The 22,132-nt window shown below is 40.4% G+C and overlaps 1 protein-coding gene across 2 annotated transcripts in view; it reads right to left on the bottom strand.

Annotated features, from left to right (window-relative positions):
* Positions 1-12,524, bottom strand: part of MAPK8 (mitogen-activated protein kinase 8) — a 38,859-nt gene extending 26,335 nt beyond the window's left edge. For both annotated transcript variants that reach the window (XM_084209964.1, XM_084209965.1), the window contains exon 1: positions 12,420-12,524. The gene's annotated coding sequence lies outside the window, so the exon portion shown is untranslated. The remainder of the gene's footprint in view (positions 1-12,419) is intronic.
* Positions 12,525-22,132: the final 9,608 nt, after the last annotated feature.

The raw sequence follows: 22,132 nt of genomic DNA, 5'->3' as shown, positions 1-22,132 counted from the left end.
TGCTCAAACACAAGATATTTAAGGCACATTTAATTTTTTTTAAACTTTAGGACAGTTACATTTTAATAGCCATTTATACATGGAGAATTCAAAGCAAATTACTTGCTTTCCCAGAACCTACTGCGTATTCAACAATAAACAGATGGCCTTCTCCACTAAAGATGGTAATTTCAGAAAATATGACAGGCTTGGTACTGACAAATAAATTTGGCTATAAAGCAAAATATTCCTGAGTACACAACAGAAACTGAAACTTAACAAAATGTAATATGGGCTGTTTAAATCAAGGAATTACTTCACTGGTTTGGCAAACGTTGCCAGAATGATAAATCTCTAACAGAGATATAGAGCCCTCTCTGTTAATCTAACTCTGTCCTCAGTAAAATGTAACAGGGAACAACTATGTAGAGTCCTAAATTAATAAACAATGGACAAAATCCACTAATGTGAATGCAACCTTTGCCACAATTTGATGTTGCAGTTTACAGGTTCATATAGTGACTAACAACATGCTCCAGTTGGATCACATGATGACTTTTTCCAGTAATCTAGGAAACCAGATATAGTTTTCTTCATATGTATCTGCCATCTCACCTTATTAAGATAGTGTAATTGAGGAGTCTACTAGAAGGGGAGAACATACAGGGAAATAAACCATCCCCTTCTCCACTGCAGCAGTCTTTTCTTGGCCAGTAGTCACCTTACTACAGTTTCCATAGAACAGATGATAATCTATTTGAAGGTAATTGCAATGGACTGAACTTAATTATGCACACCAAAAGTCCCTTAAAAAAGGGCACACCCTGGAGGCCCTTTTATAATAAGGAGGTACCTACTACTTAAACAGCACAGGTTCACAGTGTCTGATAATCTGATTTGAGTCTTCACAACTGATGCCTTTGCCCAGATTCCAGTCCTGTTTGGAAGAGACAAGTAATCCTATTACCTTACATAGAGGGAGCTTTCTTGCAATGCTCAGCTCCAGATATAAGTATATAAAAAGCATAAAGGGCCTCAAGAGCCACAAGGTCCTCAGAGTTTTCACCCTGATTAGTATTGACTGAAGAGTTTTTCCAGATCCTGAATCAAAACAGAAATAAATATTTAAAATTTAACAAGGAGAACATGAAAACAAAAACAACAACAAAGCAGAGCCTGAATTAGTTCGGGAACATTTGGGAGTTTTAAACCCCATCTATAACACATGCAATGAGGATGATGCAGAAGGTTAGAATCCAAGTGCCTTGAGGATAAATTGAGGATGTTCTAGGGAAACACTAGAGGTACTGATAAATGCTATTCAATTTATAAAAAATTCTTCAACAGACTGCCCTGCTCAGCCCTCTATTTTTCCCTCTTACAAAAACAGGTGAACTTTTACCTTTTACACTGCTATAGTAGAATTTGAGGGGCAAGAAAGGAGAAAACTTCTTCATGGAAAAAAAAAAAAGGCAACTTTTTCTTTTTAATCTAAATTACACTTGGCGAGTTTCCTGCATTTTAAATCTTCCCTACACTAATATTTATGTACTTTATAAACTACAATAGAAAAGGGGCAAAATGAGTCAATAAAATTTCATATCTACTGAAAGCCAGCTTCCAGCTCAGAGACAGACTAGAAGTCATCAAAAGAAAATACGCATGCAAAAAAGGACCTACCCTTTTTTATCCATGCAAAAAATGCATGTTCATGTTTTTCATCTTAATTCAACTGACCTGCTGCTTTTTTCAGTCACTTCAGTCAGCCCATGAAGGGGCTGTGCCAGCAGCTACATCACCTGGGTAGGGCACAGGTAAACAGCGTGATGCCAAACCACCACTAACACTGGGAGCTTCCTTGTTTGCTTTGAAGGGAGGGACAGACAGGGGTATTGTTACTGACAGCCAGGCACGAGGAACATACTTATTTCCCAAGCAGAGCTTCCAGCAGCAGCTGCTGGCAAATGCAACCCCTTGAGTTTTCCCTTTTCAGGCTGCTACTCGCCCTCTGGTGAAAAAGCCATTTTTAGTGACCCTGAGGACAGACATGTTCTGTGGTGTCACTGAGGCAGGGATGCTCCAGGAATTATATTTGCAGAATCAGTCATACAGACAGGAACTTGAAGCTGGCATGTTCTTCAGTGCTCCCCCTGTCAGACTTTTCTCTGATCAATACTACAGCATCTAATCAAAAGTAAATGTTTCCACTAAAGATTGTGCTATTTTGGGAACCTCACCCCAAATGGTTCCAAAACTCACAATGAAAGGTTAATAACAAAACGAGGAATGAGCTCAAACAGCTAATTTTCAACATAATGTTTTTTGCACCAGTGCTGGAACTCCCTGCATCAAATTGCATTCAAATACTATTAAGCCTGAAATAGCAATCACTCACAGGTGCAGTCACCAGTGCCAAAATATTAACAGCTGTACCTGAAATTAGGGAAACCTGAAGTTGGAGACAGGGGTTTTTGTATAAGGCAACTGGAACTTGAGCTTTATCACTTCCATGTCTCAAGCACCTTGGAACAGTCTGATACACTGTCAGAAGTAACTAATGACTCAGAGACTGCTCAGCTGTAAGGAAAGAGCTCCAACTGGCAGCAATAAAATTAAGACTGTAACTAGCAAAATACTGATACTGTCTATAAACAGGTAGTGTAAGATAACATGCAAACGCAGAAAGCCACAAGAAACAACTGCTGTTGTTAAACTCTGCTCCAGGTGAGCCATTTCCCAGCGCTGTTGGCACAGCTGGAAGGGACAGAACCACTGAAGGTCCACCAGTGATTTCACACACTGCACCCCGTGGAGCACAGGCAGAGTCAGCACCTCCACATCACATTTCCCTCAGAAGCTCAAAGCAAGTATTTATGCAAACCAAGTACAACATACCAGTGTTTTCTCATCCTGCCTGCTGAACAAGGGTCAGCTGAACTGCTGAATTTGCATTCACAGCTTCTGAGTAGCCTCTATATAGAAATCAATATTACCACACATTTCTAAAGCAAATTCTCATATTGTGAAACATCTCTTGCAAAACATCCAAAATAAGACAATTTCTGGTACCACTAAAACATTAGCTTTGTTTAACATCAAATTCAATTCATCTGAGAACTCAATTCTTTACAGCCAGATGAAACACACCACACACCTGCACAAGAATGATAATGAAGAACCAAGTCACAAATGCACCACAGTAAATTACTTACAAGCAATGTAAGTTTTGCAGTGATTCTCTTTTCAAAACAGACATTTTTTTGGTTTTTATCAGTAAATTTCCTATTGAGAAGATTAATCCACCTTCTTCCTTTTGCACCTACATTTCTCTACACTCTGACATTGGCCCATAATGCCATTAGTCTATAAATTACAGGCCTTTGACTACAAAAAAAAAAACCTAAAAAATGCATATAATAGTCATTCATGAAGAGTTAAGGCACTATTTGTTAATGGCACAGGACAATGAAAGAGACTGCCATAAAGCACAGGAAAAAAGGCAGATGGGCTGTATGTTTATCTTACACACACATGTATTACCTGAACCAGTCAGGTAACTGATTCACTTCTGGCACTTTGAGCTAGTCAGTTTTATTTCTCTTTTACAACAGTGAATAAAGCAGCTGGTCGTAGAAGAAATCATCCACACTTTGGGTTTAGGGCCTGTTGGCCAATTAGGCAAAACACACATTACAGCCACCAGCAGCTCTAACTTCATCACATGGGAAGTTAAAGTAAAGATTGAGAAAATAAAAAAATGAGAAGTCAAAATACAGAGACCTAAGTAGCCTGAGGGCAAGGAAAGAAAGATGCACAAGTGAACACCTGCTACCAGCTCCATGAAAAGGTGAAAATTTGTGCTTGCTTATCCACCATTCTGTCAGACATTTCCCTCTTCCCTCTAAGCAAGGAGAGTCTGCCAGTTTGTGACAGGGAAATGAAACCTCTCATTTCTTCATCGTCTGTGATTATGACACACCAAGTACTATCCAGATTTCCAGGTTTCTGAAATATAATCTCTTAAAGGTCCATAATCTAAACATGAAGCTATCTCTAGAGAAAGACACCACCATAAATACTTAAACCTCCTGAAAGTTGCACTAAGAGTTACTAAGCTTAAGAATTGCCCAAACTTTATCTGAGTCTTTCAAGTTGATTTTGGTGATAGACACAGTCCTGGTGATCCAAATCAGCAGCAAGTCAGCAACACTTACAACTTCCCAGCACATCTCACAGTCAACTCCTACAACACAGCTGCTCTGGAATACCAGTGCACCCTCTCTGGAAAACCCTCACCTGTGGCCAACAGCACTTAACTAATTCCAGTTACAGATCACTCCTAATCTAGTTTACTACAGTGCCACTCTGCTGCAATATGGTATTCTGTATTACACGTTTTCCAGGGGGCTGCATTTTGTGATAAGGCTACATGTGACACAAAGCTTAACATAGGAGGTTGTACAGTGAAATGATGTATTTGCAATAGAATACACTGCAGAGTTCATATATTCCTAAATATTCTTGTTTTATTAAGTTATTAGACATCAGCAGAGACTGTTTTAGAAAAGTATCTTCCATTCCCTTTAAAAAGGGTTTTAGATTCAAATGCCAGGAGGCCATAAATGAGGCAGGCTGCAGCATGCAATACTCACCAGCCTGAAAACTGGCATTTCTAATGATGAAGATTCTCATCCAACCTTTCCTCTTGACTTTTTTTATTGACTCCTGAATTGTGACTTTAATTAACCATGAAGAAATTCATTAGGTAGCATTTTTCTTGAACAAGCATTATCAGAATGAGTAGTGCTATATCTACAGAAAAAAATATCCCTCTGCAAATTCTGCTGTGCTACATTTGACAGGAGAGCATCTCTACAGCTTCTTCAGTGCAATGTTATATGAAGCTCCATGACAAATCCTATTATCATAATATATGATAATATAAGATGTTGTGTCTTCCAGGTCAGTTTTGTCACAGAAATCATAAACCACAATAGCTTCAACAAAAGAAAACTTGTGTAACTCTACATTTTGGTAAAGAAGCTGTTATGACAACAGTTTAAAAGACTATTCTTAGTAAAACTCTCCTTTTCAGAAATAACAGGATAAGACAAGGATCTTCCAATTCCTTAATCCTTTTTCAAATAAAAGATTATAGAAAAGAATGGTAAGTGGGGAGAAAATCAAGGTATACATGTTTTTCAAAGCTTAAAATATTCAGGTTTACTGCAGGGTACTATTTGTCAATTTAATTTGTTTTGGTTTTTTGTCAATACTGCTCTTAAAATCTGAAATCAGTGAAAATTCAGTAAAGCAACAGTTCAACAAACTGTTCTATTTTAAGCATCTGATTTAACTGTCAGGAGTGCAATCTAAGTGCCTGCTGCTGGCCCTTGAAAACATGTTTAATCATAATCATGCCTAAACCATGACTGAAACCACTGCATTCTAGGGAATGGTATTCCATGTTGCCTTATGTAGCTCCCTTTTCACACAATCATGTGTCCAGGCCCATTCTGGTTACTCAGGTACTTGAAAAAATGTAACCATGTATAACCTGAAGTTGACAAGAAAAAAATAAATGACTAATCTGGGCACGACATTGTTTCAGCTGACTGCCTGAGGCAGTGCTAACTCCCACCATTCCACAAAGGCCTGCCTTCATATGGTAGCTCTCTGCACACCCAATGACCACTGCCAAAGCAACACAGAGGCAAACCATCGGCAAAATAAACCAGTGAATATAACTCAGAGTGCTTCAATGAGATCTGCACAAGTTTAGAAGCAGAATCCTACCCTGAGAGTAATCTTGGAGTGGGAAGAAATGCTTGTTCTTTAACCTCTTTTTGCAGGGAAAAAAAAGCATATAAAAGCTAAATGTGTCAGCAAAAAACAAAATTAAATGTTTTTTTAGTTGTTTTAAAGGACAACAGCAAACAAAAGATACCAAGTGACCTGAAATAGTAATTAAATATCAGTGATCAAGAGGACAATAGCTATAGAACATTAGAGGAAGGAAGGATTTGGGTAACAGCTGGGAAAAAAGTTTTCGGAATGTTTTAAAACTACATTAATTTTAACTTCTAATCCCAGCTATGAAAACTTAGAATCCAATTATGAATGTGCTACTTTTGTTAATTCATGCATTTATCTGTGAAATACAAGCAGATTAATGTCCTATGAAATCCTGTCTAAAGTATTTGGCATAAAATACCTCTATAATAAGAGCTTTAGAATGGAACAAAAAACTCCAACACATGACAACTTCAGCACTAAGAATTCCTTCAGAGATACCTCTTGTAACACAATACAATACTTTCTTGGGAGTGGGGTGGGAAGGAAGGCAGCACATTTTTAAATAAAGCAACTACTTTCTGGGCCATTTGTAGGAAACTACACCAGTAATTACTAACAGCAATAGTCTGTTCTGTTGTCCCATATCAGTAGTGCCTGATGCTCTTCCCCAGTGTATGGGGTTTACCTGGCCAAGTGTTGGTAGCAGGGGGATTACAGGGGTGGTTCTGTGAGAAGCTGCCAGAAGCTTCCTCCATGTCCAGCAGAGGCAATGCCAGCCGGCACCAAGACGGGCACGCCGCTGGCCAAGGCTGCCCAGTCTGGAATGATGAACACCTCTGTGCTAACAGCTTGGACTGGGCCCGGCTCAGCTGGAGCTCCTTTCCCACCCCAGCCCTCACAGGGCTGTGCTCTGCACTGGGAGCTACAAAGGGGTTGATAACACACCAGAGTTCTGGCTCTTGCTGAGCAGAGCTGGCAGCATCAGCAGTCCAACATTCCCCTCATCAAGGGGTTGGGTGTGGGCACGATCCTGGGAGGGTACAAAAAGAAATATGCCTTACCATATGGCAGAAGTTCCCAAAAATAGGAAGAGTATGAGAATTTCCATTCTTTAAATAAGAACATTAGCCTCCAGAAGCACTGCTGTGCACCGTACACTAGCACTGGTGGATATGCCTACAACGAGTTGTGATGAGAAATTTTCTGAAGAACACTAAGAAAGAATTTCAAATAAACTAAAATAGGGGGAGAATAAAGTATCCCTCATCACATCAAGGTTTTGTGATTTTCCCACAATGCCATGCTAGCATTAACAAAACCTTTTTATGTCCAATATAATCTTATTATAAACTGAACCATCTTTTTTCTTCCACCATCTTGACACTTAAGTGGCACAAGAACCTTGTAATGTTTTTTTTTAAAAAAAGCAAAAGAAACTCTGTCTATTGTTCAACAAGGATGAGTTTTGTACTGCTGCAACTGCACAAATAAAAGTCACCCACTGCTGGAAGGCTTCACTGCTCATTAAATGAGCCACTGCTGTGCACAAGGACCTTACTCTTACTGTGTGTCTCCCGAGTATTCACTTCTTGGTATGAAATTAAACAAGCGAACCTAACCGACACCTTTCTAATAAACCTTTCTAGTTTATCATGTTACTACTCTTCCGTGAAGGTGACCAGGATGTTTGTCACCACCCAAAACACAATGAACAATCCAGAATTTACCAAGATTTATGCTGGTTGGCATGTCAGCTATGGCATTCACTTTTACTGTTTCCATAGTAAAACTTAACATTAGGATTGCATCTTCAAAATGATGTATTTTTGCACGGTACTGCAAGTAAGCATTGTGACTCGTACTGACTCCAACATCATCTTAGGTGTTAAAGCTGCTAAAGAATACATCGAGGATTCTCAAGCATGTGCCATCCCCAACACCAGATTTCCTACACAATTCTCTCAAGTCACACATGAGCAGCTGCATTCACATATTAAAATACTACAGGTTCATACTAGGACAGCTGGTTTGTTAAGATACAAAACACTTACTCTGGGTTGTAACTGTCTGTATTGCTTATCTCACTTTCACTAAGACCTCTAGTTGGTTTTGCTAAATAGACAAATACATAAGAATTAGAGAAACAATTGAGATGCGGGACATCTTCTCAAGGCAGCAGAAGCATTAAAGAGAGATTCATGGATCTACCATGGTCCTTCTCCTTTCTTCCAGCTGCCATTAGTCCTGCCACCCCTCTGCAGTGATGGACTGCTACTGTGACCAGCTGGATCTCAGAGCTGGTTTGCTCCATGAAGCCGCTTGCAGGGATAACCACACTCCAGCTAAGCATAAGGAACCATCACCCACTCAAGCAGCTGCCAGCTTGTTCCTCCAACACAGAAAGCAAGACCTGGACTAACTTCAGCTGGCTACCAGGCTGTTGACCGCCTGCTGTTTCTTTAGAGATGGGCTTCTAAGTCCACCATAGTGATCACAGGCATGACAGGTACCATAAGCCTTTTTTTTGGCCTTTATGCTAGCCTGGAAGCACTTCTCACCTAGTCAGCTGCAAAGTTCAATGCAGGGCAGAAAAATCCATATTGCCACCATCAGACTTGAACTAAGATGCTTATCACAACTCATTACTCTTCCTTTCACAACTTCTAACAGTTCTGAGCAACCTGGTTTACCTATATCAACGTGCCTTTGTTTTGCCAACTTCCTCAAGCTACTTGGAAAATAGAAGATTTAAAATCCATAAAGAGTAGAATTAGAAGACGGCTTGGAAGCAACCTCTGCAGATCATCTACATAACAAGTAGAACTTCAAATTTGTATTCCCCTCAGGCTGCTCTGGACCTTGCTGAGTCAAAAGTCTGTATGGATGAAGACCTCATGGCCCCTCTGGGCTCTTGATCCATCAGAGGGGCTGACTGCTACACTAAGACATTAATTCCCTCAAAACCTACTAAAACTTCCATTTCTATGTCTTGCAGCCATTGATTCATTCAGAGGGGCAAGTGGCTCCATGACCTCTCTAACCCCCTGCTTAAAGCTGGTAAAATGCAGTCCTTTGTGCACCCTCAGGTACTCGAGCCCCTACCCACATCCAGAACCCAGGGCTGGATTCCCCTGTGTGTCTCTCCCACAATGGGGCTGTGTGTGACCCCAGCAGCCCTGCAGGGCAGTGTCACAGCTGGGAACAGTTCCTCCCAGGCACCTGCTGCTCAGGCCCTGCCCCTTGCAGCCCCGGCAGTAATTACCCTTCAGGGCTACAGGGGCACAGTGCTGACTCCTGCCCAGCAGGAGCCCCCACTCCTCTTCTGCCAGCAACCAATAGCTGAAGAATCACTTTCATTTTATAAACCTGGGTAATTCCGACTTTTGAGATTCCAGGACACTCCCTTGTTCACCATTCTTATTTCACAAATATCAAAACACCAGACTTGAGACATTTCAACTTTTGTTCAGCAGATAAGGAGAAAGGGAAATGCTTGAATGAATACAGACTACAATGACAGGACACTTCAGCCATAGTTCACAGGTCAAAGAATAAACACTGAGTTGAGACATTTTCCTGCACAGTTTACATTTATCTATATATATAATCAAAAAATTCTTAGTATAGCATCAGTAAAGTAATGGAAGGTTGTCAGAGTTGTGTGCTTGTCTTTTTTTTCTTTAACACTCAAAAATCAGTAATTACAGCAAACAGGCTGTCCAGTAGCACTGTAGAATCAATGTATGCCCTTTTGGTTTAAGTGTACACACAAATGAGCTCGTACACAGTATTTGCTTTGTTACCAACACAAGTGACCATTGAGCTGAAGTATATTTTTCTGTCAGTCCTCATTTTACCATTAGTCTGCAATATTCAGCTAAGAATGATTAATAAGCATCCCATCTGTTCACATATCAAGTAGCATTTATCCAACAATAAAAATGACAGTATGGGCAACAATAGTTTTAGTATCAAGCTTACAGGCAATCAATTTGAACAGAAAAAGAATCAAGAATTAGTCCTTAATAACTTAAAAGAAAAAACATTTAAAGTTAAGGAGAAATACGCAGCTGTTAATTATAAGCTTGGTACACCAAAATCGTTATCCCTTCACACACAAGAACACCTTAAAAAGTATTTCAGAGTCCATGGCAAAACTGTGGTGAATTTCACAGCAGGCAAGCAACATAAGTAGGCTCAACTGGATTTTTAAAGAGCTTTCACATGCCAAGAGATCTTTCCGTAACATAAACGGAAGCCTGTTTCTGCAGGTTTTGAATTAAGGACTAAGGGGTTTCTTAAAGGGACCATTTACAGCAATAAACATTCAGCCTTTGTTTAAAAAAAAAAAAAAAAAAAAAAAAAAGCAGACTTAAAACAAGATCAGTCTAATTTCCAAAGTGGACCACTACATACATTGAAAATAAAAAATACAGTAAAACTCTATACATCCAGAGCCCTTTTGTTGCCAAGGAGAGGGATTGGGAGGGTGGGAAATGAAGGCTAAGAAGTAGCACACCATACTTTTCAGGAGACTATTAAAAAGGACATATGTATTTATCCAGAATGCTGGTTCAATCTTCAGAAATGAGGAGCTAAATGTGTAGTTTCAATGCATCTTTTAAACAACGAGCATACAAATAATTTAGGCAGCTGAGGAAGGATGAAAAAAACCCAAAACATACATATAGTAAATAGCCATTTCAGGTAAATAACAGGCAGAAAATAAATTCAATTGTTACCACCTTGAAACATTTATTCTTTAATATTTGCATAACAATTCTACCTAAGGCATTTGCAAAGAAGGTTACACCTGCACATCTAATAACCTGTCAAAAGCCTTGGTCCTTAAAGAGCAGGGTTAAAAGTAAAAATACAAAATCCACACACAACAGGCAACTTTATTTCTGCCTAGAATGCACAGTTCAAAAATACAGGACCTGGAACCCTCTTAGATCACCTTACTAATATTTCTGACTTAGAAGCCTCCATGAAGTATATGGTAGCCCCCAAGATTACAATGAAAGCTCATGCAAACCACTGGTCCAGAAACCTTGGGAACTTTTGCAGTGGAAGACATTAAATTGCTTTGTTTCAGAGTACAACTTTGTACATCCTCTGCAATTAGTTTTGGTTCAGCAGATACTTCTCTATTTTTCTACTCCTATCACACTTTTTGCCAGCTAGCCTTGAAAACCATTAAGATCTGCAGGCATTATGCAATGTGCCTGGTCCCTGCCCTGGCATCCCATGTTATGCATCCTACTGTCAAACTAGCCTGTATTACACATCTTTGAATCAAGTGGGGCAAAAAGGGAAGATGGCTGTACCAAGAGACCGAGATCAAAGCAGGGGACTATTTGAAATTCAACATTTTTATTAGTTACAATTAGAAGAATCAAGAGCTTCCTTTCATTATACACAAGGAACACTCAAGTCAGTGAAATCACTTTGACAGCATCATTAAATAAGTTTGGCCCAGATTCATTTCATGTTACAGTTTAAACCATTTCCAAGTTATCTAACACACGGATATACCCGCAGACATGTACTGACGCACGTCAGTCACTATTTTGCCCTGGAAGTGCATTTGTTGGCACCTTCACAGCTGAGACCAGGTCTCACCTGACCTGCAACAGCATCTCCACACCTGTAAAGTCTCCACACCTGTAAGTAACACCCAGCTACAATGAGTAGGCTTGCTCAATTCCACATGCACATGCCCTAGGGCAAGTAATACTTTCCATCCCCGAACAAGCATAACACCCTTTGTGTTTGTATTATCAGATAGGCCAAAGCGTGTAGGATTTGTCGATTGCCTAAAAGCCTTCAACAAGCCTGTTCTGTACAACAGTGAGTTCAACACCACACCATATGTGCAAAACCATTATTGTAGCCAGGGAGTGGAACAAATAATCAAGTGGAATTTGTTTTTGTAGGTTATTAAAGCAGCTCAGGTCAAACTTCACTGATGGAACTGCTCCAGACAGAAAGGCATAAAGAAATAGGAAGGAAAGCTGGATGTAACCACACAGAAATCAAAAGCAAAAGAAATACTGCAAAGAGACAGCTCTACCCCTTTGAAAGAAATTTAAGAATTTAAAGGCAAAAGAATCAAAAGACATTGCCGGTCACCTCTAGCCCGTGCATCTACAGCAGTTACATTATCCCAGAGAAGTGTTTTTTGCTTTAAGAGGCATTTTTAAGAGCAAGGTCACGGCAGGGCTCCATTCCCACCACCCCGCCCTAGAACGCTCCTTCCCCGAAGACGGAGCGGCCAGCCCGGCCTGCCCGGGTGCCCCCGCTCCCGGCAGGAGGAGGAGGAGCCCCGCGTCGAGCCTCCTGCCCCTCCTGCCACACCAACAAAGAGGTCCCCGCCATTATCCACCCGCACCTCTCCCGATCCCCCGGCCTCGAGCAGGCACGGAAGGTCACCGGGCCGGAGCGCCCCGCACCGCCGCCCGCCCCCGGGCAAGGGCACAGCCGGCCCCGGCTCCCTTCCCGCCCGCCGAAACGTAAACAAAACCGTCCGGCCCGGCACGGCCCCGCGGCGCGGCCGCTGTCCCGCCCGCCCCGGGACTGCACCCCCGCCCCGCTCCCCTCCGCCCGCCGCCGCTCCCGAGGGCTGCCCCCGCCCCGCTCACCGACCACCGCCTCCGGCCTCGGCCGCTGAGTAATGAGCCGGGCCCGGGCCGCGCACAGGCTCCGCGCTCCGCCCGCCGCGGCTGCGGCTGCGCCGCCCCTGCGCTCGCCCCGCCCCGCCCGGCTCGGCGCTGCCCCGCTCCGCCGACCGACCGACCGCCCGCCCGGGCCCGGCCCCGCCGCCGACCGCCCGCCCGGGGCCCGCTGCCCCCGGTCCCCCCCGCCCCCGGCCCGCCTGGCTCCCACCGCGTCCCTGCGGGGCTTGGGCGCCCCGCCGCCCCGGGCCCGCGCATCGCTGCTGGGAAGCAGCATCGCTCGTCCTCCTCCGCGCCCTTTCCCTGGAGCAGTTCCTTTCCTGGATTACGCCCAGTAGCCAGAGCTCTCTTCCTGCTGGGGCTTTCATGAAGTATTTGCATGTTTTCAGGCCTTTGCCCTGGCGTTCCGTGCCAGAGCGCTGGCACCCTCCCTCTCGCCCTGGCATGGGCGCTGCTGGCTGACACCGTTCCGGCCCTGGAAGCTCCCAGCTTCCCGCTGCAAGCCTGGCACGGCAGTGCTCTACCTCATTATTGGGCTTCTGGGGTGGTGTAACATCTTCTCTTGTTCTCTTGGTGCAGTTTTCCTCTGAATCTTTAGGGGAATTCTCCTGACTTTTTCATACCATTGCCTTTGGTTTCTGGCGCCTGATATGAGTACTCCCTCCTTAGACTTTAAATATTTTCCTTGGTATATCATTGTGGGGGGTTTGTTTGTTTTTTGTTTTTGTTTTTCCTTTTCTTCAGGAATGTCTCTGCTTAGAGACAAAAGGAGCCCACTCAGCAACCTGAGCAAGCCTTTGTATAGTTTTTACTGCAAAAAGCAGGCCCTATGAGCAGTATTTAAAAATACATACAATCTGCCAGTTAGGCACAGGGTACTGTGAAAAGGATGTTTCACATTTAATTCACTGTCAAACATGTGGCCCATGTCACATTTTTGAAGATGCCAATCTATCAAGATATTTGTTGATAACATCTTCTATCCCTCTTTAGTAAGTATAGACTTTTACATGCTAAAGGCAGTGCTTTAGAATATTCCGGTTTTGCCCACTATCTTGGTGTTAAAAGTTTCACCTCCATCATTCTGTCCATACACTACTCATACTCCCATTTCGGTGAGACCACTGCATGCTGCCCTTAAAATTCTCACTTAATTTAAGCAATTTTTTTCCATATGTTAAAGTGGTTTTTTTACAGATTTCCGTAGGTAGATATATGATGTCTCCTTTATATCTACACATGAAAAACCCCAACAAAACAAAAACTAATGCTCAGACTCTGCCACCAGTCCTCCTTAGGTGCCTCTGGGCTCTGTCTGAGACACACCTCCCACATTACCTCTGATCATTTCCGTGGGACATCGCCCAAACAGAATTAACCAGCTTTTAGCTCCAAGGCTTTTTCGTATTGCAGTGTGTTAGATCAGACCCAGACATTTCATTCCCTTCCATATGCCAACAGCAAAGCTCAGAAGGTACAAGGGGCAATATGAATGCCCAAAGTACACCACAGCAAAACTTTTTCTGGATAGGTCATATTCATCTTGGCCAGGTAATTAAAACAGCCTGCAGACTGGGGCTGATTGAGGTCTTGGCACCTTCAGATGTTTATTTGTGTTGGCACATAGACGTCCAGTGTTAACCTCTGGTCCCTGCACAGTAAGCAACAGGTGAGGTGACATCATGTTCAGCCAGGTCAGTTATTTGCAACAAGTCCTATGGTCTTACAGAACTGATGTTATCCAAATGATTTTGGGAGAGTCATTGTTCCTGATCATCCCATCTGATGTAAAATTGCACTGAGGTTTGCAAGTAAAGGACAACAGTTCCTTTAAGGTATGATATGGTGTTTTGCTGAGGATCCACGTTGGTCACATTTCTTTTTTCCTTTAAGGTATAACCAAACTCTCCTTAAGATTTTATAGTCTACAAAGTTAATGCTTTTAGAAAGAGACATATTTCTGAATGACTTTTTAAAACCAGTCCTTACAACCTTATATACAATCAGCATCTATTGCCATCTTGAATGTAAAGCTGATGGGCAACAGAAATAATGATGCAGAAATTATACAAAAAGATCAGATTGGTGTTGTAAAGCATGATAGTAGAGGCTGAAAAATGTGTAAAGGTAATATGAATGAAAACTCTGAAAGGAAGAATTTCATTCCATAAATTTGCTGTTTACCAGTATATTGTTTTAAAAATAAAGATAATATGATAGATAAGCTATAAAGTTCCTGTACAATATGGAAAATTTGCAAGACATCAAAATAGTAACTCTTCAAGTAAAAATGAAAAGTTCCTTTGTGTGTATAACCAATTTTTGAAACAAGTCCCTATATAAGAAAATGAAACTTTGAGAATGTCACTAAGAATCACTTTAGTATTGTTTTCAAGCATTGCAGAAGTATTTTCTTATAAATATTATGGCTACATTATAAACTCCTCTATTAAATATGTCTGGGTGGGAACTGTTTTCTGGATTGTCCTGACTGATATCCAAGAAAAAACAAAACTAAATTTCTGAAAACCATGAAAGTAAACAGGTATTTTGAAACGGGCTGCAAGAAATCCAGCATTTTTCTCTGGACCTCTCAACAGATCAGAAGAATACGTCTTTCCAGCAAGGACTGGTCCTGCTGGGGCCCCAGAAGGACATAAACCAAACCTGACAGGACCTTTGGTGATGGGTTTGACAAGGTGCATAGTAAATAGTGAGAAAAGCTGAAAGGTGGTAAGGGTCTCTTTGGAAAAATATTGGGGATCGCCAACCTCAGAACTTGAATTTTCCTTTTCAAAATAAATATGAAATTTTATATATGAGAAGAATCTGATGAGCAGGTTTGTTTTGTAATAAAAACTCCAAAATTGAATCGGTGAACAATCTGGAGCATGAAAATCAATCTCTGCCTATATGCAATTGTTAATCCCTCTCTTACCTCCTCAGTTTCAGTGTTTATGTAGCAATAGTCTTGGATTTGGATTGCTGCTTTAAATTAAGTAGTTATTGAGTGTTTAATAAATATTTGGATTTTAAAAGTGTCAGTAAAATCTGAATTATGTCAAAATACTGCAAACTTTCTCACTCCCCTGCACTGGTATACAAGTAGGTTTATGAACATTAAAGTGTTTGGATTCAGCATTCATGAAATTACATCCAAAATGTAGTTTTGTCTTTTTTTAATATTTTCATTAACTTGTCAATTACTATTCTTGGGGTAGTAAACAACATTTTAGCATATTGATGTTTATAAACTGCAAAGCAAAAAATTCAGACTCAAATCTTTGGAGGCAAGGAAATAGATCTGAATGTCTGATACAAATTTTGATGTATAAAAATCAGAATGTCAAAAACGAGATTCTGTAACATAAAATAACATGTAGAAACATAGGAGGAGTATTCAGTTTTGTTCACAAAGCATCCATAATAAAGAACAGTGATTTATATTTGCACCAGAATGGATTAGCATAATACACAGAGTAACTCAGCTGAGTGGGACAGTAGTGAACATCCTCTCAGTCAAAGGGAAGGTGTTGGAAAGAGGAGATCAATAGGAATTGTGTATACTCAGGGGACCAGCCTTTCCAAGCTTGGGCATGAGAAGCCACAGCCAGGATCTAAGTCCATGTCCTCTAGTGCAAACAGATTGATAAATATTGTTTGCTAAGCAAAATAGATATATGTGGAAAGGCAATACCAACTATGAGAGGTTTTTAGAAAATTCCAGAAGTAATGCAAATATAAATAAATAAAGCATTTTTATTATTAATATCTTTCTGAAACATTTTTTTCATCATTGGTTTTGGCATAGAAGCTGCATTTCATGGAAGAAAGTGAAATGGAAATTTGATAGCAAACCCCAAATTAATAGACATATTCCAGCCTGGAAAGGTGTACAAAAAAATCACACATAGTAATTGCTGATAAATAGAGCTGATGGTAAAATGTTTCCTTTTAATATTGAATATAATCTAATGAAAGAAATATTATAACAGCTAGATTTTAAAAATTAATTCTGTCTTGCAAAGTACTATGAAATAACTCCAAGTAACAACTAGAGTGACCTGTATTCCCTCTTTAAATGGAACTAGAAACAGGCAGTAGTTGCAAAATGCAGTTATACACTTGGATTCTGACTGTTAGCAAATAATGATGAACTGGAGCAGATATTTTTCTTTATTGGTCACCAAACTGAATGGAGCACTGGCTGGCTGGAGCAGACATGAGAGGAGGCGAGCAGCCACCGTGGGGCACCCTGCGACAGGTTACAGCGGGAATGGGAAGGTGGGGCCATGCTCGCAGCTGATACTGAAGCTCAGGCATTTCTGCCCGTCTAGTCAGAAATTTTGTTCTCTCAAATACCATTAGTGCTATTAACCCCTTCTTTGTTGTTCCTGAAAAGTTCTTCTTCAGCTGCCATAATTCCATGTACAGACAATTTTTATTAATTGCTGCACTGAGTAAATAGGCAGCAAAGTATCTGCAGTCCTTAGACATATTCAGCCAAGTGGAAATTGTTCGTGGAGGCATGTGTAGGTAAACTGTTAGAAAACAGTGTTTATGGGGTCACATACCTCATATTTCTATACACTGACATTGACACAGACCAGGGTGCTCTTTATTTATACTACTATTCAATAGAAATTTTTTCATAGGCAAATTCAATAAAAAATCTTGGGGTTTGGCATTACCTTTCTAAATTACATACTGGCATCCCTTCCTGCACCCTTATCAATGCAGACTTAGTATTTGGCTTTCTAAGAATAATTCCAGAGCAAAAAGCATATTCAGGAGTCAGAACAAGGCTATTTTTCATGAAACTATGCATTGATTAAATACATGGAATTCCATCCCATATCTCAGAAACCTTTAGAACTCCAGTCTTTCTTTCCTCAGATTAATGGTCTGAACTTACTTTTGTAATTTAGAAAGTGGTTCCATTACAGTCTGAGAGCATTTGAGAGCAATCACTTCACAGCCTCTCTTCTTGTATCCTAGAGGGATGCATTGGAGGATGTATCATAGGAATACTGGCCTCCCATTGAATTACCTCTGGGATCAGCAGAGCTGTAATCAGGTGTCACAAACAGGAGCTATTTGTTCAATAATGTTTTTTTTACCTCACATCACATCTGAAAAGCAGTGTAAGAAGCAAAAGCAAATTAAACATACTGAACTATAAGTGGTATTTTAATTGGGTCTCATCCATTCATAGAACTTTCTAAAGATTTAGAAACTCCCAGAGATTTCAGCCAGACTTTTCCAGCTCAGTACAATTTTCTTCAGGAAAACTGGCTGCTGTCATGAGTGGCAATAAGAGTTATGCTGCCTTCCTGCACTCTTCAAACACAAACTTAGAAACAAACTCGAACACACCTCCACTCCCAGTTTAGTGGTATTTTTTAAATTATGTTAGGAATTATTTCTTAAAGGGAAACAGGCTGTTCAGATACTGGCCTCTTGCCTTTCTAATTTTTTTTTTTTAACTGAGCTTAGGTTACACAAATCAGATGTAATTCCCCCAAAGATATTGCTGTGAAACACCCCTGACAGCAAAGACCAGAACGAGAGCATAAACTCACCTCCCTGTATTGCTTTGCTAGGCTAAATATAGATGAATGCACCATCTGCTTAGAAACCATGATGGAAATTAAACTTTATTTGCACATCTCATAGACATAGGGATGAAGCATGGAAGTGCACTATCAGAAGTGGTAAGGTCCTCTTGTATGACTTAAGAAGATCCAAAACAAAATGGGGGATTCCCCGATTTTTCTGAAAGCTCGAGCTCTGACAGCTCAAGCAGTGAATGATCCATTCCATGGGACTCCAAAATAAAACTAGCTAAAACTTAACAGAAGCAATAAAAGTCTTCTGTGTTTAACAGAAACCACAGGCCCAAGCTGTGGTTGTAGTTTTGACAGCTTGCTTGTACCACCTTTAACTGAGAAGTAAATAGTAATCTTCACCTTTATGTAAACTTTAAGAGCTTCCCACACTTCAGCTTCTGTGGGATAAAAAGGCATTAATGTCAGAGAATAATTGGATTCTCGCCATTGCCAGTTCTCAGAAAGCTGGGAGGAACATAAGGGAGATCCTAAGCCTCCATCCAGCAGTTCCTTCACTGGGATAAATAGCCTTTCATCTTGTTAACCTTCTTTCATAGTGATCTAGTTACATAAACTTTGCTGCAATTACATACAAGTCACCTGTATACAGTGAGGGCTCAATAGATGAACAGGAGGAATTCAGCTGAAGCTCTCATACTGTATATTTTGAGTTTATGAGTCGGAAATACTGCTTTGGTTCAAATCAGTAGGTTGTGATTTTTTAAAATGGCTGCTTTCAATGACTATTTAGAACAAAGAACCATGGGTGAGAATCTCACAAATCTGGAACTGCTGCTTACACCAACTGAGCTACCACAGGTTTGCAATTGCAAGTTTTCATGAGAAGAATCATCAAGTCTATTCTTAAAGCAATAGAACATAAAGTCTTTAGGAACTTTCATTAGTTAATCAAATCAGCATTTCTACCTGATTTAACAGGAGCATGTTCACACAATACATTATTTCTAGCAAAATGATTCAACAAGGCGCACACCAAGGCACACACCCTGTTAACTCTGCAAACAGCATTATACACACACCTACTTAAATCAAATCTGGTAGCTACAAATGCACCACTAAAAATAACTTCCTATCTCCTCCCCACTCATTACCTGGGGAAGGAGCAGTCACAAACTTCTGTGTTGCTTTTGTCCTGCTAGTGTGACTGTATCAGACATTGAGCAAAATGCTTCCTCAGCTGCATCAATGCTCAGATTTTACTTTTTTCATCAATATGTTGGTTTTCCAACTCCAGCACGTTCTGTTTGGGACATCTTAGATGTGAGACCTTTAATTCTATTTTTATTCCTGCCTGCAGTCCTGTCAGACTTCCTGTCAGATCAGATTTGTGACTTCTGGACCAAGCCAGAATTTATAAAAAATAGTTTTATTTTGCTGCTGCAAACTAAAGGGACCAGAGAAGAATATGAAACAATGGGTGATGTACACAGTGGGAGAATTCAGCAAAATAGATGTTTTCTGTGACATTTTGGATAAGGCAATACTGCACTTCCAAGTGTCAAAAGAGAGGATTTACAACCACTGAGATGATGAAAACCTGAATAAATTTTCTTTAAAGACAAATAAAGAAGACCATAGCTTGTATATTTTCCTCAAAAGCACACATCAGCACTCATACACTGGAAGGGTTGACTAAACTCAATGTGAAATCCAGAGTGTGGGCTAGGAACAACAGTGGCAATATGCAGTGAATGAGAAAGAAAAAAACAAAATATGAGGCTGGTTTGTTCTTTTTTTTCCATGTTGAACTTAAATGACTAGTTGCATGCAGTTAGGCAATGAAAGAAATCCAAGATTTTCATTTTGACATGAACAGGGAAATCTATACTACAATCATCTGTACAAGAATTGTAGATGAAAATGCATTTGCAAGTCCCGTTGCTCTGGGACAAATATAGGGAGAACAATTAAATAAATGAAGATTTGTGGATTTATAAAAAACTAAAAAAAACCCCAGAATTAAAGAGAAACAGAACTGGGAAAAAATGGAGGAATAACTGATGTGAAGAGCTTATTGAATAAGTCCAGTAGAACTCTCTTCTGTTTTACTAAGGTTTCGTTTTCCCTTCACTTCTTACAGCCAGCTCACAGTTGCCCTGCAGCATCCCAAGAGCTCCCTCTTCCCTGCTCTGAGCACAGCTGCACCCTGCTGTAATTGACAAAAAATTTTCAGACTAGACAATATTAAAAAATGATCAAATTTCCTTCAGTTTTTGGTTGGTTTATTTTCCTGCCAGGTAGACCCATCGAAATCTTATCTGCATTGTTTATTGAGTCTGAAGGATTTTGCTGCTCATAAAAGACACACTCACCCCTCAGACCACCAGTCTCTGCTTTGGTGGTGCTGTTGCTCCCTGGATTGGCCGGGGGCTGAAAGTGACATCAGCCTACGGGGTTTAGACCTAATGCTCCCGTGTGCGTCAGGTAATCCAATTGAGCCCTTGTAAGTTGACAGACCCAGAGATTTATACTGAGCCACTTCCTAAAAGCTGATTCTCATTACCTGGCAAGTGAACTACCAGGGGATAAAAAAAAGAAAAAAGAAAGAAAGACAAAAAAAGGAAGGAGTGTAAACAGCCTTAGCAGACATGGCATTGCCCTCAACTTCAAACCAGGAGCTTCTAGGTTTGGCTTGCAAGTAAGAGAAGGAACCTCACTGTTTATTTGCTTAGCCACTTGCCAGACCACACAGTGCTTAGTTACAGATACAAACAAAGCAAGAGAAAGAAAGGAAGAAAGGGGGAAAGAAAGAGAGAAGGCAGAAGCTAAGAAAGAGAAAGAGAGAAAAATCCAAGAAACAGAAGTCCAGTCAAGACCTGAATATGTTTAATGTTGTATTTACAACTATTATGATCTAAACAACCGTTATTGGGCAAAAACATAGAAGATTAGAGACTGTTCTGGATGCGGCATCTGTCCAACTTGTACAGGTAGGTTCTTACGTATTTCTCTTAATCTCATTATCAATTAAATAAGTATTAAATCACTCATCTTCTTGGCTTTGTACAGCAGTATCTAATATTTACCTTGTTGTTTGAGTTTTTTACATTAAATCTTATTTCATTTCTCTTAAATCATTAGTTAATTCTGATTAGTAGGCTACTTGTTTGTATGAGAAATGATAACATAGAGCTGACAGGATGTCAGAATGTCAGTGTTTACTCCCTCTTGCCTTCTTTGGGAGCTAGAAACATCCACCTACAATGGAATTGCACTGTTAAAAAATCAGGGTACCTCAGTATAGTCTTGTTCCTTATTGAAGGCAAAGAAGTAGAAGGCACTAAAGTGTTCTGGCTCTTATGGCAGGGGTAAGTCTTTGTTTGCATAAAACAGCTGACATGATTCTGGAAAACATGTTTAAGTACATTATTTTTTCATGGATTTGTACTAAGTACTATTACTTTGGAAAGAGCACTGAACTCCAAACAGCAGAAAGATTACCAGTGAATACAACCTGTGACTAAAGACTCTTAACTAAGAAACTGCTTTCCTAACTTCTCCTCCACTGCTCTTCAATGTTTTTAGCAAGTCCTTACATTACAGTTTGCAGTTTCTAAAATAAAAGCAACCTCTTTTTCTGGATGTTTTTCATAGGCTTCAAAATCATTATTGATCTAGAAATTTATAGATGTAGATTCCAGAGGAATTCAAATACTGATAATTTACTACTTACATGTAAAGTGTATTATTAATGATGGGAAATCACATCATCCTCAATGATGTGGTAAAATAAGAGTTTGAGTCTTTCTCAAGTAAAAGAACCAGTCAACATCAGAATCAAGATCAGAAGCTTTGAATATCTCTCTTCTGCAAGCAAAGGTGTAACAGTGGCACTGTCAGAACTCAAGAACTAGCTTTAACAATAAGCAAACTACAGCAGCATTGACTACAATAGCATTAGGTGTGAGAAGCTATGGAGGGACTTTGGGAAGACTGGACAATATAATCTAAAACCTTAGCTCTTCATCTTTCATTTAGGACATTTTTCTTTAGTACCTGAAGAGGCTGGTGTACAGCCTGCCCAGGTTCTTTTACCTGTGTTGTGGTGCT

The sequence above is a fragment of the Fringilla coelebs genome, assembly GCF_963513975.1.
Source record: "Fringilla coelebs genome assembly, chromosome: 8".
Taxonomy (NCBI): Eukaryota; Metazoa; Chordata; class Aves; order Passeriformes; family Fringillidae; genus Fringilla; species Fringilla coelebs.
Note: the sequence above shows the minus strand (reverse complement) of the source record. Positions and strands in the feature narration are given on the sequence as shown.